We start from the raw sequence: 13831 nt of genomic DNA on the forward strand, positions 1-13831 counted from the left end.
CCTTTGTCCAAGGACGGCTCCTAGAGCGAAGTCACTTGCATCACACATGATTTCGAATGGAAGATTCCAATCGGGTGCACATATGATGGGTGCCGATATCAAAGCCTGCTTAATCCTGTCAAAAGCCGCAAGACACTCGTCAGTAAAAACAAAACGGGCATCCTTAAGCAAAAGCTGAGTTAGTGGTTTAGCAATTTTAGAAAAATCTTTGATAAAACGGCGATAAAACCCCGCATGACCCAAGAAACTCCTAACTCCCTTAACACTAACTGGGGGAGGTAATTGCTCAATCACTGAAATCTTAGCTTTGTCTACCTGGATTCCCTTATCAGATACAATGTGACCAAGGACTACTCCCTCTGTCACCATAAAGTGACACTTCTCCCAATTTAAAACCAAGTTGCATTCTGCACATCTTTTCAAGATTTTAGCAAGGTTAATTAAGCATGCATCAAATGAAGAACCATAAACACTAAAATCATCCATAAAGACTTCCATGATAGACTTTATGAACTCAGAAAATATGCTCATCATGCAACGTTGAAAAGTAGCAGGTGCATTACATAAACCAAAAGGCATTCTACGATATGCAAAAGTGCCATAAGGGCATGTAAATGTAGTCTTTTCCTGATCGTCAGGGTGGATCGGGATTTGGAAAAATCCCGAACACCCATCCAAATAGCAAAAGAACTTATGATTCGCTAACCTCTCAAGCATTTGATCAATAAAGGGGAGAGGGAAGTGGTCCTTTTTAGTGGCGATATTTAATCTACGATAATCAATACACATACGCCACCCTGTAACAGTTCTAGTGGGAATTAATTCATTTTTATCATTTTTTATAACAGTCATCCCACCCTTCTTAGGAACCACCTGAACAGGACTTACCCATTTAGAGTCAGAAATAGGATAGATAATACCTGCATCAAGTAATTTCATAACCTCTTTCTTGACAACCTCTTGCATATTGGGATTCAACCTCCTCTGGGGTTGAATGCAGGGCTTGTAGTTGTCCTCTAAGTGTATCCTGTGCATACAAAAATCTGGGCTTATACCCTTGAGATCATCAATATTGTACCCTATTGCCCTTTTGTGGGTTCTGAGAACCTCTAGAAGTTGGGAAGTTTGTGGGTCATCAAGTGCAGTACTAAGGATCACAGGGTACAATTCCTGCTCATCAAGAAAAACATATTTTAAATGAGAAGGGAGAGGTTTTAGTTCAGGTTTCTTCACCTCTGCAGGTTTTGATTCCTAAACCAAATTTACTACCTCCACACAATCATTAGCATCAAATTCCTTGGTGGCAAGAGCTCTTTCTATGTCATCCACCTCCTTTCTCCATATGCTCATGTCACCTGCAGACAAATTTCCACAAAGAATTTCCTCCAAGGGGTCCCTTGCAAGAACCTGTGGTAAGCTTTCCTCGCAAATATCATCCATTACATCAAGCACATCAATTAAATAACAATTTTCTTCAAGCATAGGACCTTTTAAAACTTTCCCTAAGTTGAAAGTGATATTATCATCGCCAACAGAAAGGGTTAGTTTACCATTTTTGACATCAATAATTGCTCCTGCAGTATGGAGAAAAGGCCTACCTAATAATGGGAATTTGCGTATCCTCAGCCATGTCCAAAACAACAAAATCAACAGGGATAAAAAATTTACCAACTCTAACAGGTACATCCTCTAAAATACCAAAGGGGTATTTAACAGAACGATCTGCCATTTGCAAAGTTATATTAGTAACTTTTAAATCACCCATATTCAATTTAGAACATACAGACGATGGCATCACACTAACAGAAGCACCTAGATCACATAATGCTTTATCAATGAAGACATTTCCAATATGACAAGGGATAGAAAAACTACCGGGATCCTTTAATTTAGGAGGGGATTTATTTTGTAAAAGTGCACTACATTCCTCAGTGAATGCTACAGTTTCTACTTCATTAAAGGCCCTTTTCCTAGTCAAAATATCTTTCATGAATTTAGCATAAGCAGGAACCTGAGTAATAAGTTATGTGAAGGGAACTGTTACCTGCAAATTTTTTACTACCTCCAAAAACTTACCAAACTGCTTATCCAACTTAGTCTTCAAGTGACGGTTGAGGAATGGTAGCTTGATAACTGGTGGTGCTTCCCTACTCTTCTCCTGGGGTGCATCCTTCCCTGAGGTTGTACCCTGCAATGAATCATCAGAAATATTAGTATTAACAATTTTACCCTGGAGCTCTGCAGGGGCATTTGGTACAACGGAATCAAAATTAGCAATATTAATTAAATCAGGTTCATCCTCTTTGGGCATTTGGGGCCCATCATAGTGTGAACCACTCCTTAGGGTAATTGCATTCGCATGTTCCGTAGGTAGAATTCCCTATGCTGGTAGGGCTCCATGCTGGCAAGATTGAAGGGTAGAGGACAATTGGGCAATTTGGGTGTCCATGACTTTATTATGGGCTATAATAGAGTCAATTTGTTGGTCTCTACTCTCCATATGCTTTTGCATACTGGTCAGCATTACTCTAATTTCTAACAAAGCAGGGTCAGAAGATGTAGTAGGGGTTTGTGCTGGGGCTTTCTGGTTAGCATGAGGGTGGTAATATTTCTGCTGTGGAGGGGGTGCTTGTTGTGGTTGTTGTGGAGGTGGAGGATTTTGAACATTGGTGCTACGGTAAGATAGGTAGGGATGGTTCCAGTAGCCAGGATTGTAGGTGTTGGAGTATGGGTTATTTTGCTTGTAAGTTTGGAAAGCATTAACTTGCTCCATTGAACTCCTGCAATCTTGTTCATAATGACCTACACTTCCACAATTCTCACAGAAAGCATCGTTAGCATTGTTAGTAACAGCAGAAACATTAGCAACAGATAGGAATAGTAGTACTAAGATTATCTAATTTCTGGAAAATAGATGTAAGCTGGGCTTGCATAAGGGTTACTGAATCAACATGGTGCTTGCCCTTATTTGCATAACCTCTAGTATTCCCATATTGGGAATTGTGTATTGCCATATCTTCGATAACCTGACCTGCATCATCAACATTAAGATTCATAAATCTACCGCTAGCTGCGGAGTCTAAAATTGTCCTTGATGCATTCCCTAATCCATTGTAGAAAACTTGAATTAACTGCCACTTTGCCAAGTTATGGTGGGGACACTCCCTCTGCAGATCCTTGAATCTTTCCCAAGCCTCATATAATGCTTCATCTGGCTCCTGGGCAAAGTTTTGAATGGCGCTTCTCAGTAAAGCTGTTTTCTCTGTAGGGTAATATTTATTATAAAAATTCAAAGCAAGTGTCTCCCAGTTAGCAATACCAAGTGCAACTCTATTCAAACCATTAAACCACAATTTAGCTTTTCCACATAAAGAAAAGGGAAAAAGAATCTCCCTGATTTGGTCCTGTGTCACCCCATTCTGCCTAATAGTGTTGCAGTATTGACAGAAATCCGCAATGTGAAGATTAGGATCTTCACCCTTAGCTCCACAGAACTGCTTTCTTTCTATCACCGTTATAAACTGGGGCTTTATCTCAAACTGGACTCCCTCGAGATCAGGTGTAGGAGAAAGATGTGGAAAATCCGTCAGGGACGGCTGCGAATAATCACTGAGCTTGCGAGGTGGAGGTGGTGTACCCATCTCTAGTTCTGAATCAAAAGAGTGCTTCGAATCACTAGAATTAGGTAATGGATTTCTAGGAATATCGTTACTCCCAGAACCTGCCAGAATCTGCCTATAAAAATTCTTCTGTCTATGAAAAGAGCGCTCGATCTCAGGATCGAATGGAATGTAACCTGATCTGGAACACCTGGGCATAAACAAAGAACTAAAAAGACAGGTATTAGAACTACCTCAAAGAACTAATGTCCTTTGAGGCAAAAAGAAAATAATCTAGACTATAAAAACAATTAGAAATAAAAATAAAACCGTTTTCCCGGCAACGGCGCCAAATTTTGACAGGGTAAAGTCGTATCCCCTAATCAAAAGTAATACCTAAGTCCTCTAACTAAAGTAGATAGGGAAGTAGGGTCGAATCCACAGGAAAACTGGTCTTTCTACTCCTAATTAATTAATATAATCTAAATTATTAAGGTAACCAATTTATTGTGTTTAATATGAAATTATACTACGGAGATTAAGTTTAGAGAGAAATTCGATAATAAGAAGGCCTAGGGTCATAGGTTCACCAATAATTAATATTCCGGGATAAAACATAACAATCAATTAATTAACATTGCACGGATAACATGATTAACAGGCTCTCGCAATTTATTAACCAACATAGATCTAACAGGCTCTCGCAATTTACTAGATCTAAGTTCCTATTGAAAATAGCCTTTAACATTAAATTAACATCTGCTCGATTCATCAATTCAATATTGCTAAACATTCACAATCAAATTACATCTGCTCGATTCATAATCCAATTGCAAAGAATTAAAACAATTCAATAAGAAATTATCATGAAATATCAATAATCAACAATAACAAATTATCCCTTCATATTAATTATGGATCCCCATAAACCCTAGAATTAAATTACTCGGACATAATTAAATCTAAAACAAGCAAAGTAATAAAACAAGTCATAAGGAATTGAAAGGAAGAAATTACTGAAATTAATTGAAAATGAAATCGTACCAAAGACGGCGGAATTACAAAGTAATCAAGAACAAGAGTAAGGTAGAGAGAAAAGTCTAGAGAGAGAAAATATTAAGTAGAGAGAGAAAGTAAAAGGAAAAAGTGAAAAATTACCATCCTAAAACGTATTTAAACGAAAATAAATAACGATCCTAATTAGAAACTAAGTGCCTCAACAACTCAACTCCCCAGAAACACGCGCCCGATCGGGCTAAGGCCTCGCACGATCGGGCGCGCCTAGCACTCGAGGCTTGGTGCTGCGTTGCCTTGCCCGATCGGGGCTATGCTTGCCCGATCGGGCCCTTGTGGCTCCTCGAGGCCTTGGACTTCCGATTGGGCTCGACTCCTCGGCCCAATCCGGATCTCCTCTTCGGGTCTTGAGTACTCGGTCCAAACCTCGGTATTCCAGATACCGAGCCCTTAATCACCGGCTCGATGGATCTAGCCGGCCTTGGGCTTCAACGACGGTCGTGCTCCTCCAATGCTCGTAGTTGCTTCATAAAATCCCGGGAAAATGCTCCAAAGGTGCAATTCCCTACAAAACTCAACCAAAACTACGAAAACACTAGAAAACACATATTAGTAACGAAAGTGGCTCTAAAGAGCCAAAAACACTACTAATTATGACCAAGGGACGGGGGTAAAATACTATATAAAATGGACATATCACCCATCCAACTACACTATTATTGGACCCTTATCATGGACCAAAATTAACTTGACTGGACATTTTCATATATAGGGTACGAAAAGAAATATTTTCAAAAACAGAAAGAAGCATTTTATTAAAACAGGAGCATTCATGAGACTCTTTCACATTTCACTTCGTTCGATAATCATTGATATGAAAAGTATTCATCACTGGGTTTGGTTTTTTTGGGAGACACAATCAGGTGTCTATAGAGACCAAACCCCTCTCATACTCTCTCTCTCTCACGGCTCTATTCTCTCCTCAGCGCCAGTGTTGGTGGTTCGTGGTGGTGGTGGTTCGTGCGGTGGTCGGTTGTCCGTTAAAGGTGGAGATCGCGGCTTTTCCCTTCACTCAACCAATCTAGTATTGGTGGACGGCTCGTTCGAATCCCGTGGACTAAGTAGAGGAGAAACGCTTGAGGCTCTATTCTCTCCCTGATTTGTCGATTGAATAGCTACGTGGAATTCACGCTTCAAAAGTATGATTATATGTCTTGTGTGTTATGCATGCGATCGTGGTTTAGGTGCTTATGAATATGATTCATGTTTTCCACATAGTACCTAATAACGTCCTACAGTGGTATCAGTTAGCCTCTTGCATCAACACGCTTGATTATAATAATACGATTATTTGAAGTCCACGTTCATAATTTTATAATCAATTAAGAGGGAGAAATTAGTTTAGTTATGGTTCAATTGTTATATTCAATGTGATTAAACTTTTGGAATTGATTAAATGCGATTTAATTATGCTCAAAATAGCCATGAAAAGGACCGAAATAAGCCCTAAAGTATTTAAAAATTTCGAACACCCTAACCCTAATTTCGAATTTTTTGAAAATTCATAGCCCAAAAATATGATTTTTTGCTTCATTTTTGAATTAATCAGATTTGTTTTATGCTTCATAATTTTAATTGGATTGATTTATGCATAAAAAGGTTTTATGTATGATCAACAATTTAATTTTAAGAGTTAGAATTAATTTGGGATTAATTTTATGATGAACCCTAATTTTAAGATTGAATGGGATTTAATTTTAATTTTGGACTGATTTAATTTAATTTTAATAAAAGTTAATTTAAATTTTAATAAAATTATTAAAGATGGCCGGAAGTCATGGATGGGTGGTGTAGTGACTGTCAGGTGACGGTACGAGAGGGAGGGGAAGGGAGGGCAGGTGGTCCGGGGGTGGATGGACAGCAGCGTGCAAGAATTGCACAGGTGCTGCCGCAGCCACACTGTTGCTGCTTCTTCTGGCAGTGGCTACGGTAAGGCAACCAGCCACCGTGGCTAGCCCAGGATGGCCGCGCACGGTAGCCTACAAAGACTACAGGTGCTACTACCACACTGCTGCTCTTGCAGCAGTGGCTGCTTAAAAGGCAACCAGCAACCGTGGCTAGCCTCGGCTAGCCAACTACGGTGGCCGGTGTGATTGGTGCACGTTTTTCAAAAAAAAAATTCTAATTTGAAAATATTTCAAGATAAATTCAGATTTATTTTGGGATAAATTCAGTTTTATTTTATATGAAAATCTTTTATTTAGGATAAAATCAAATTTTTAAAAGTTTACTAATTTGATATTATCCAATTTTAAGTTGATAATTTTGGTAATTATCCATAATTAAAGTGGTTAATTTTGGATAAGATTTGTTAGGATATTCTAAGCATATTCCAAAAGGATAATAATTGAGTTAAATAATGTGATTATCCCATAATTAGATTAGGATATTGTAGGTGCCGTTCGAATTGCGCCTACGTTAAGCATGTGTGAATATGCTTGGCACTCTTAGGAAGTGGGAATTGACATTACGATTAGGGACAAAGAAAGTAGGGAGCCGCCAACAAGTTTTTAAGGAATTTGTAAACCGTTAACGGATCATAAAAGGCAACCACGATTAAGGGACAACGATAGGCAACAACGATTGACCCATGAATGTTACACCCCATTCATAATCCATGAGATTACTAACTCCGTATGGTTTGGAACCACGAAAGGAGGATCGGGGATGATGGTACGAAGTGAGTCATGGAGTCACATTCGCCCGTATTAGCCTCTACTCGATTCTTATAGTGAAAAGTAATTCCTGCGACCTCAAAGGCAAACAAACAAAATATTCAATTCGCTCCAAACTATTATCATGCTAAATTGGTTGAATATTAATGCACACATAATTCTAATTATTAATGATCACTTCAATTAACAACAAGATTAAAAAGGAACCTAAACCGGTCATCCAAATTATCTTATTAGACGTGATATTCAATTACATATTCCCTTTAAACATGCAATATATATGGTGATCATAATAACAATAGAATAAACATTAATATTGGGAGCAATTTAACAATAAATCGTTAGTCAAATCAAATCAGAATAATAACCCTATCATGATACTAGCAATAAAAATAAGAGTAATTAAGTGATTAATTACTCACTTTCCGCATTTCCTTGAATTGCTACATCATGAATAAATTGTTAGTATCTTCAATAAATAATAGGAAAAATTGACATTTGCTACCAGCGAAAGCACCCTGTGTCACATTTGCTACCCGTTTAAAATTTTATTTTATTTTTCTACCACACAAATCCCTAAAATATATATTTCACTACCAAATGACTTATGTCGTTACTGTTTCCGTTAGTTGGGTTTAGCCACTGTTCAACCACCTTGCAACCACCCCTCCACCTCACTGCCACCCATCCCCTCAACTGCCACCCCCTCCCCCCTGCCAACGCCGACGAGACCTCACCCCCTCCTTTTCCCCCACCTACGCAGCCAACCCTCCTCCCTTTTCCCTTTCTTGCTGCCCCGACCCCCACCCTAAACCGGAAACAACCCCCTTTCCCTTCCCCCCACCGGAAATCGCCCCCCCTCCCTATTCCCCCCACCGAAATCGACCCCCTTCCCCTTCCCTTACCCTTTCGGCCATCCCTAATCCTAAACCACCAGCCCCAAACAACCCTAAACAAATTTTAGGGTTTCTCTTGTGGTGGTTTTGGGGTGGTGGTTTAGGGTTAGGGATGGCCGAAAAGGGTAAGGGAAGGGGAGGGGGTCGATTTCGATGGAGAGAATGGGGAGGAGAACCGATCTGGTGGGGGGAGGGGAAAAAAGGTTGTTTCCGATTTAGGGTGGGGGTCGGGGCAACAAGAAAGGGGAAAGGGAAGGGAGGTTGGCTACGTAGGGTGGGGGAAAAGAGGGGGGTGGGTTCGCGCCGGCGCCGACCGAAGCACTGGGCGCTGGTCGCCGGCAGGGGGGAAGGGGAGGGGGTAGCAGTGAGGTGGAGGGGTGGTTGGGTTACTTGTTTTATTTTTTTTAAAATTTTAATTTTTTTTTTAATAAACTTAACGGAATCCGTTAAGATTCCGTTAGTGGTAGTGAAATTTTAATTATGTGATTTTAGGTGGTAGCAAAGTAAAATAAAATTTAAATGGGTAGCAAATGTGACACAGGGTGCTTTCGCTTATAGCAAATGTCAATTTTTCCTATATATTAAATCAAATGGAAATTAAATTAAATAAAAAATAGAGTTGATTTGGTCCAAACCCTCAGTTAATTCTACCTTTCACGCCTTGGTTTAAGCATAGAACTTCGGGTGTTGTATGGACTCCTTAGAGTGCTTAAGGGATGTATAGTGGAAGAATAGGGAAGGCTAGAAATTAGGTTTAAGCAAGGGAGAGAGAAGAGAGAAGGTTTGTTGGTGTATAAGAGAGGAAGAGAGAATGACTTTGTGCCCCGAACTACAGAAATTAGGGTATTTATAGAGGAAATGAACAGGGGGGACTCCACGAAACCCTAGAAGAGATAAAGCCATGGAGAAAACCCTAACTAAGCGCCATGACACGGTGTGTGTATCATGACGCGGCACTGAACACTGTGTCACAGTACTGTCTGCCGTGACACGTTAAAAAGAACCGTGTCGCGGTTGACAATTTCACCCAAAATGCGGCTAAGTTCAGAAAACGCGTGAGGTTTTGTACGCGGAAAGCACACAATAATTTCCCGTGTTATGGTATGTGTGCCGTGACATGGCACATGATACCGCGATGCGGCGTAGTCCACCGTGGCACGGTATTGCATACCGTGTTGCGGTGCACAGTTTTCCTAGATTGCATCCAAATTCATAAGCGTGTGAGAAAACACAGAAAAGACACGAAAAATCATCGTGACACGGTGAAGAATACCGTGTCACGGTACAAAGCACCGTGCGACGTTAGCTTATAACGTGGTGCGGTGTTTTAAACTGTTGATCGGTAATTCCAGTTTTTTACGCGTTTTTAAAACCATGATAAATTTTCATCCGTAACTTGGAATATGGAATATAATATATGGTTGGAAAGATTATCAAGTCTATTTTCCAACCCAATTAGAATCAGGTTAAAATCATTTTTAGATTGTAAGATATGGCCGTTTTAGGGAAAGGGTGTCGATTTTGGGCCGAGTTTAGTGTTTTGCTCATATCTTCTTCGTTTTAAATCGGAATTGGGCTTATGATATACCGTTGAAAGGCTTATTGAAAGGCATATCCAACCAAATAATAATTGAATCAAAATTATAGGGCAACAAAATCAGTTTCTCTTGGTTTTTTGATGTGGATACGAAAAGAGGAAAATAAGTTAAGATTTGGGGAAATGGGCTTAGGATTGAGTTGTTTTATCAAATGTATTGGATTGAACATGGATTTAAGCACTCCAAAGATTATATACTCAACCCGACCAATAATGGCGGTGAAAGGTTGTTCATCATCGGGTTTTGTTTTGGAGAGACATTTTTAGGTGTCTACAGAAGCCCCTACTTTGATTGAGTTTGTTGAAACGACAGTTTTGAAAATGATAGTCAAAGTAGTCGATTGGGACGAAGAATGATTTTAGACGTTCTGTGATCCTAAATCACTCTGTATATGCCGATACTTGCAGACTAATGTTAGTTCCACAGATAAAAGAATAAAGGGATAGAATAGGTATCTAACGCCAGTGTATCGGTGGTAAATAAATTAGGTAGTTTTCTAAGCTTGAAGATATCCATCGGATGAAGATTGCTGTGATATTTTCCATGATGGAGGAATGTTAATAGATGATAAAATTGCTGACTTCTTCTCCTTGAGAGGTGGCAACGACCGACAATTTTCCATGCTTGAGGAAAAACTTGTCTGATGATGAGATTGCAAGTCTCTGTATATCGAGAATCTTGTGCTGTCAATCGTCTTCGCTTGGGAGATGATCACTAAAATGATAATGGTTTGCTTGTCCCCGAACGTGGGTTGTAGATGGTTCGCTTGTCCCCGAATGTGGGCTGTAGATGGTTTGCTTGTCCCCGAACATGGGCTATAGATGGTTCGCTTCTCCCCGAACGTAGGCTGTAGATGGTTCGCTTGTCCCCAAAAGTGTTCATTTCGGCAATTTTTTTTCTTTTTTTTTTAGAAATGCTATGGTAGAGATGTAAAGGAAATTTGCTCATATATTGATGGTGAATAAACAAACACGATGATCAAATAACAGAAAGGGAAATCTATGCTAAAATTAAATGGGTAAAAGGGAATGAATAAATAAAAAAGATCATGAAATCCTACACGAAGGGCTCGCCGCGCGCCTGTTTTCGTTGTTGTTTATCTTCTCTTGCTCCTGGAGGGACAAGAAGTTTGTTGGCATTAACTAGACCTTGAATAACGTCCTTCAAACTCCAACATTGCTCAGTAGTGTGGCCCCTTCCTTGATGGAACTTGCAGTGGGCATTGGGATTTCATTTGGCGCTCCTTTCTTCAGGTTTTGGCTCTGGAAATGGCCCAATAGGTGTAATCAAACCTTGGCCGTAAAGGCGATCAAAGGCCGCATCATAAGTCATTCCTAAAGGAGTGTAAGTTCTCCTTTTCTTGGGCAATGGAGCATCAAGAGCTAACACTTCATTGAGATCAACTTGGCTTATATTGTTGGTAGTATTTTCGTGCTTAGAAGACGAAGAAGAAGGAAGGTCGTTCTTCTTATTTTTCCAAGTGTTGTTATTGTTACTACTAGCAGTCTTTATTAGCTCGTCCTCAATATTGATGCTAATGTCATACACAGCTTCAAAAGTGGTCAAAGGCAAGAACCTAATGTGTTGCTTGTACTTGTAAGTTAGGTTCTAGATGAAGAGGCGAACCATCTCTCTTTCTTTGGGGGGACTTACCAAGAGTGTAGTTGTTTCCCTCCACCTGTTCTAGATAACGATTCATGAAGCTTTCAGTGACATCTTGCCAAGTTGCGATGTTCTTGGCATCTAGAGAATAAAACCATTGTTGGCAAGCATGCTCTAAGGAGAGAGGGAACACCGTAGGGAAAAGTGTTACATCCAATCCCTTGAGGGCCATGGTTTTAGAGAACGCCTTCAGATGGAACATTGGGTTGTCAGTTGGCTTGAACTTGGGGATATCAGCAGTGGAAAACTTCTCAGGCAGTCTATCCTTCATATCCAAAGGAGTAGGAGCTTGTTCCAGTGAAATCCTCAGAAATCTTGCTCACCTGCTTTTTCAATTTATCAAGAGTAGCAACAGCGACCTTGTTTTGTTCCATGGTAGTGACCCTAGTGGTAAGGGTTTGCATCATCGCAGATAGTACCTTGATGGATTTGTTGATGTTCTCAATATCATCCTTAGTGGCCATTAGGACGAACTGAAAGTAGTTTGAAGGTGATGAGTGATTTGGAGATGGCGAAGTTTTCTTTGAACGCCTCTTAGGTCTAAGAGGTTGATGCGGTAATGACTCGAACCGTACCAATCTACCCTTGCTCCTTGACCAAGTACTATGAAATAAAATCAATTCACTTAATGGTTTGACGCACTGATCAAATCGGGAAATGAAGAGTGAAATATAAACATTTGAAAACACGTGAGACAAACTCCACTCATTTTTTTTATGACGGAAAAAAGGAGGTGTATGAACCTATTATACGATCATAAACGACATGGTGCGACTCGAGTCGAAAAATAAAGGAAGTGTGTGGACTAATAGTTGACTCGTGAGTGATCAAGTGATGTTATAAGATTCGTGGTATGATCGTATGGCTAGACATGTGAACGGTATCCAAAATGACTGATGCAAGGACCCAAAATAGCACAGAAGACTAAAATATGAGCTGACTGGACTAAAACCTTGGCTCCGTGGCACGGTGATACTATCGTGACAGGGCAAACTCTACCGTGTTGCGGTACAAGCTGCCGTGACACGGCACTGATTGTCGTGATGCGACATTTTTACCGTGGCACGGTGATCAGTTCCAGGTGTTTTTGTGTGTTTTTTTTTAGTTTTTGTTAATTTTAGAGTTTGCGCTAATTACTAAGTGAGTACGGTCCATTGGCATTCGTTAATCATAAAATAAACCACCATAGACAAAGAAAGATCGTTAAGGTTAGGATCAAAACGATCAAATATACACACATAAGACACGTGGCACAATGATGCAAAGAAGAGTTCGCAACCTAAGGTCAAGTTCTATGTTCCACTATGGTCAGGTCTATTTGGTGTCAAAAGGGTACCATGGTTAAGAGTTTGGACTCGTTAGCAAGGCAGCCTCCCTTGAGGATGTATGCCAACGGGCGGCTCCGCAAGTTTAAGGTTAAATCAAACTCGACTCCATGGTTTGGGTGGATTTAATAACTCGGATGAACCCTTATTGCCATGAGCATTTTTGGGTTGATAGAGCTTAAATCCCCCAGGGCTAAGACGTATGTAAAACACATACGTTTTTTCAGAAAAATCAAAGGAAGCTGACTGTGAAAAAGAAAATACCACTGGAAAAATTTCAGGACTGCCGCGACACGGCAGTATATACCGTGTCAGTATTCCGCGACACGGCAGGAAATCTGACTGGTGCCTCTGTTTTCTTCGTTCGAGATCAGGTTATTCAACTTTTCCTATGGGACAGACCTAAAAGCGACGTTAAAACGTCTGTGCTTATGCAAAAATCCCAATTTAATCACAGGAATACGATTCAAGAATATTTCAAGTCTCATCCACTCTTCTTAATTAAATACCGATCACTCAAATCGATAAATAACCAAGAATCCTCCCTAGTGGAGTCGCCAAATTGTAGGCGTCGTTCGAAGTGTGCCTACGTTAAGCATGTGTGAATATTCTTGGCACTCCTATGAAGTGGGAATTGACATTACGATTAGGGACAACGATTAGGGACAAGGAAAGTAGGGAGCCGCCAACAAGTTTTTAAGGAACTTGTAAATCGTTCACGGATCATAAAAGGAAACCACGATTAAGAAACAACGATAGGAAACAACGATTGACCCATGAAGGTTACACCCCATTCATAATCCATGAAATTACTCACTCCATATGGTTCGGAACCACGAAAGGAGGATCGAGGATGATGGTACGAAGTGAGTCATGGAGTCACATTCGCCCGTATTAGCCTCTACTCGATTCTTATAGTGAAAAGTAATTTCTGCGATCTCAAAGGCATACAAACAAGATATTCAATTCGCTCCAAACTATTATCATGCTGAATTGGTTGAA

At 40.1% G+C, this 13831-nt stretch overlaps 1 non-coding gene across 1 annotated transcript; it reads left to right on the forward strand.

Annotated features, from left to right (window-relative positions):
• Positions 1–3144: 3144 nt before the first annotated feature.
• Positions 3145–3251, forward strand: LOC145565927 (small nucleolar RNA R71). Its single transcript, XR_014095277.1, has one exon. It is a non-coding gene; the product is annotated as a small nucleolar RNA R71 (small nucleolar RNA).
• The last annotated feature ends 10580 nt before the right edge of the window (positions 3252–13831 follow it).

Source organism: Chenopodium album, chromosome 10 (genome assembly GCF_948465745.1).
Source record: "Chenopodium album chromosome 10, dcCheAlbu1.1, whole genome shotgun sequence".
NCBI classification, from domain to species: domain Eukaryota; kingdom Viridiplantae; phylum Streptophyta; class Magnoliopsida; order Caryophyllales; family Amaranthaceae; genus Chenopodium; species Chenopodium album.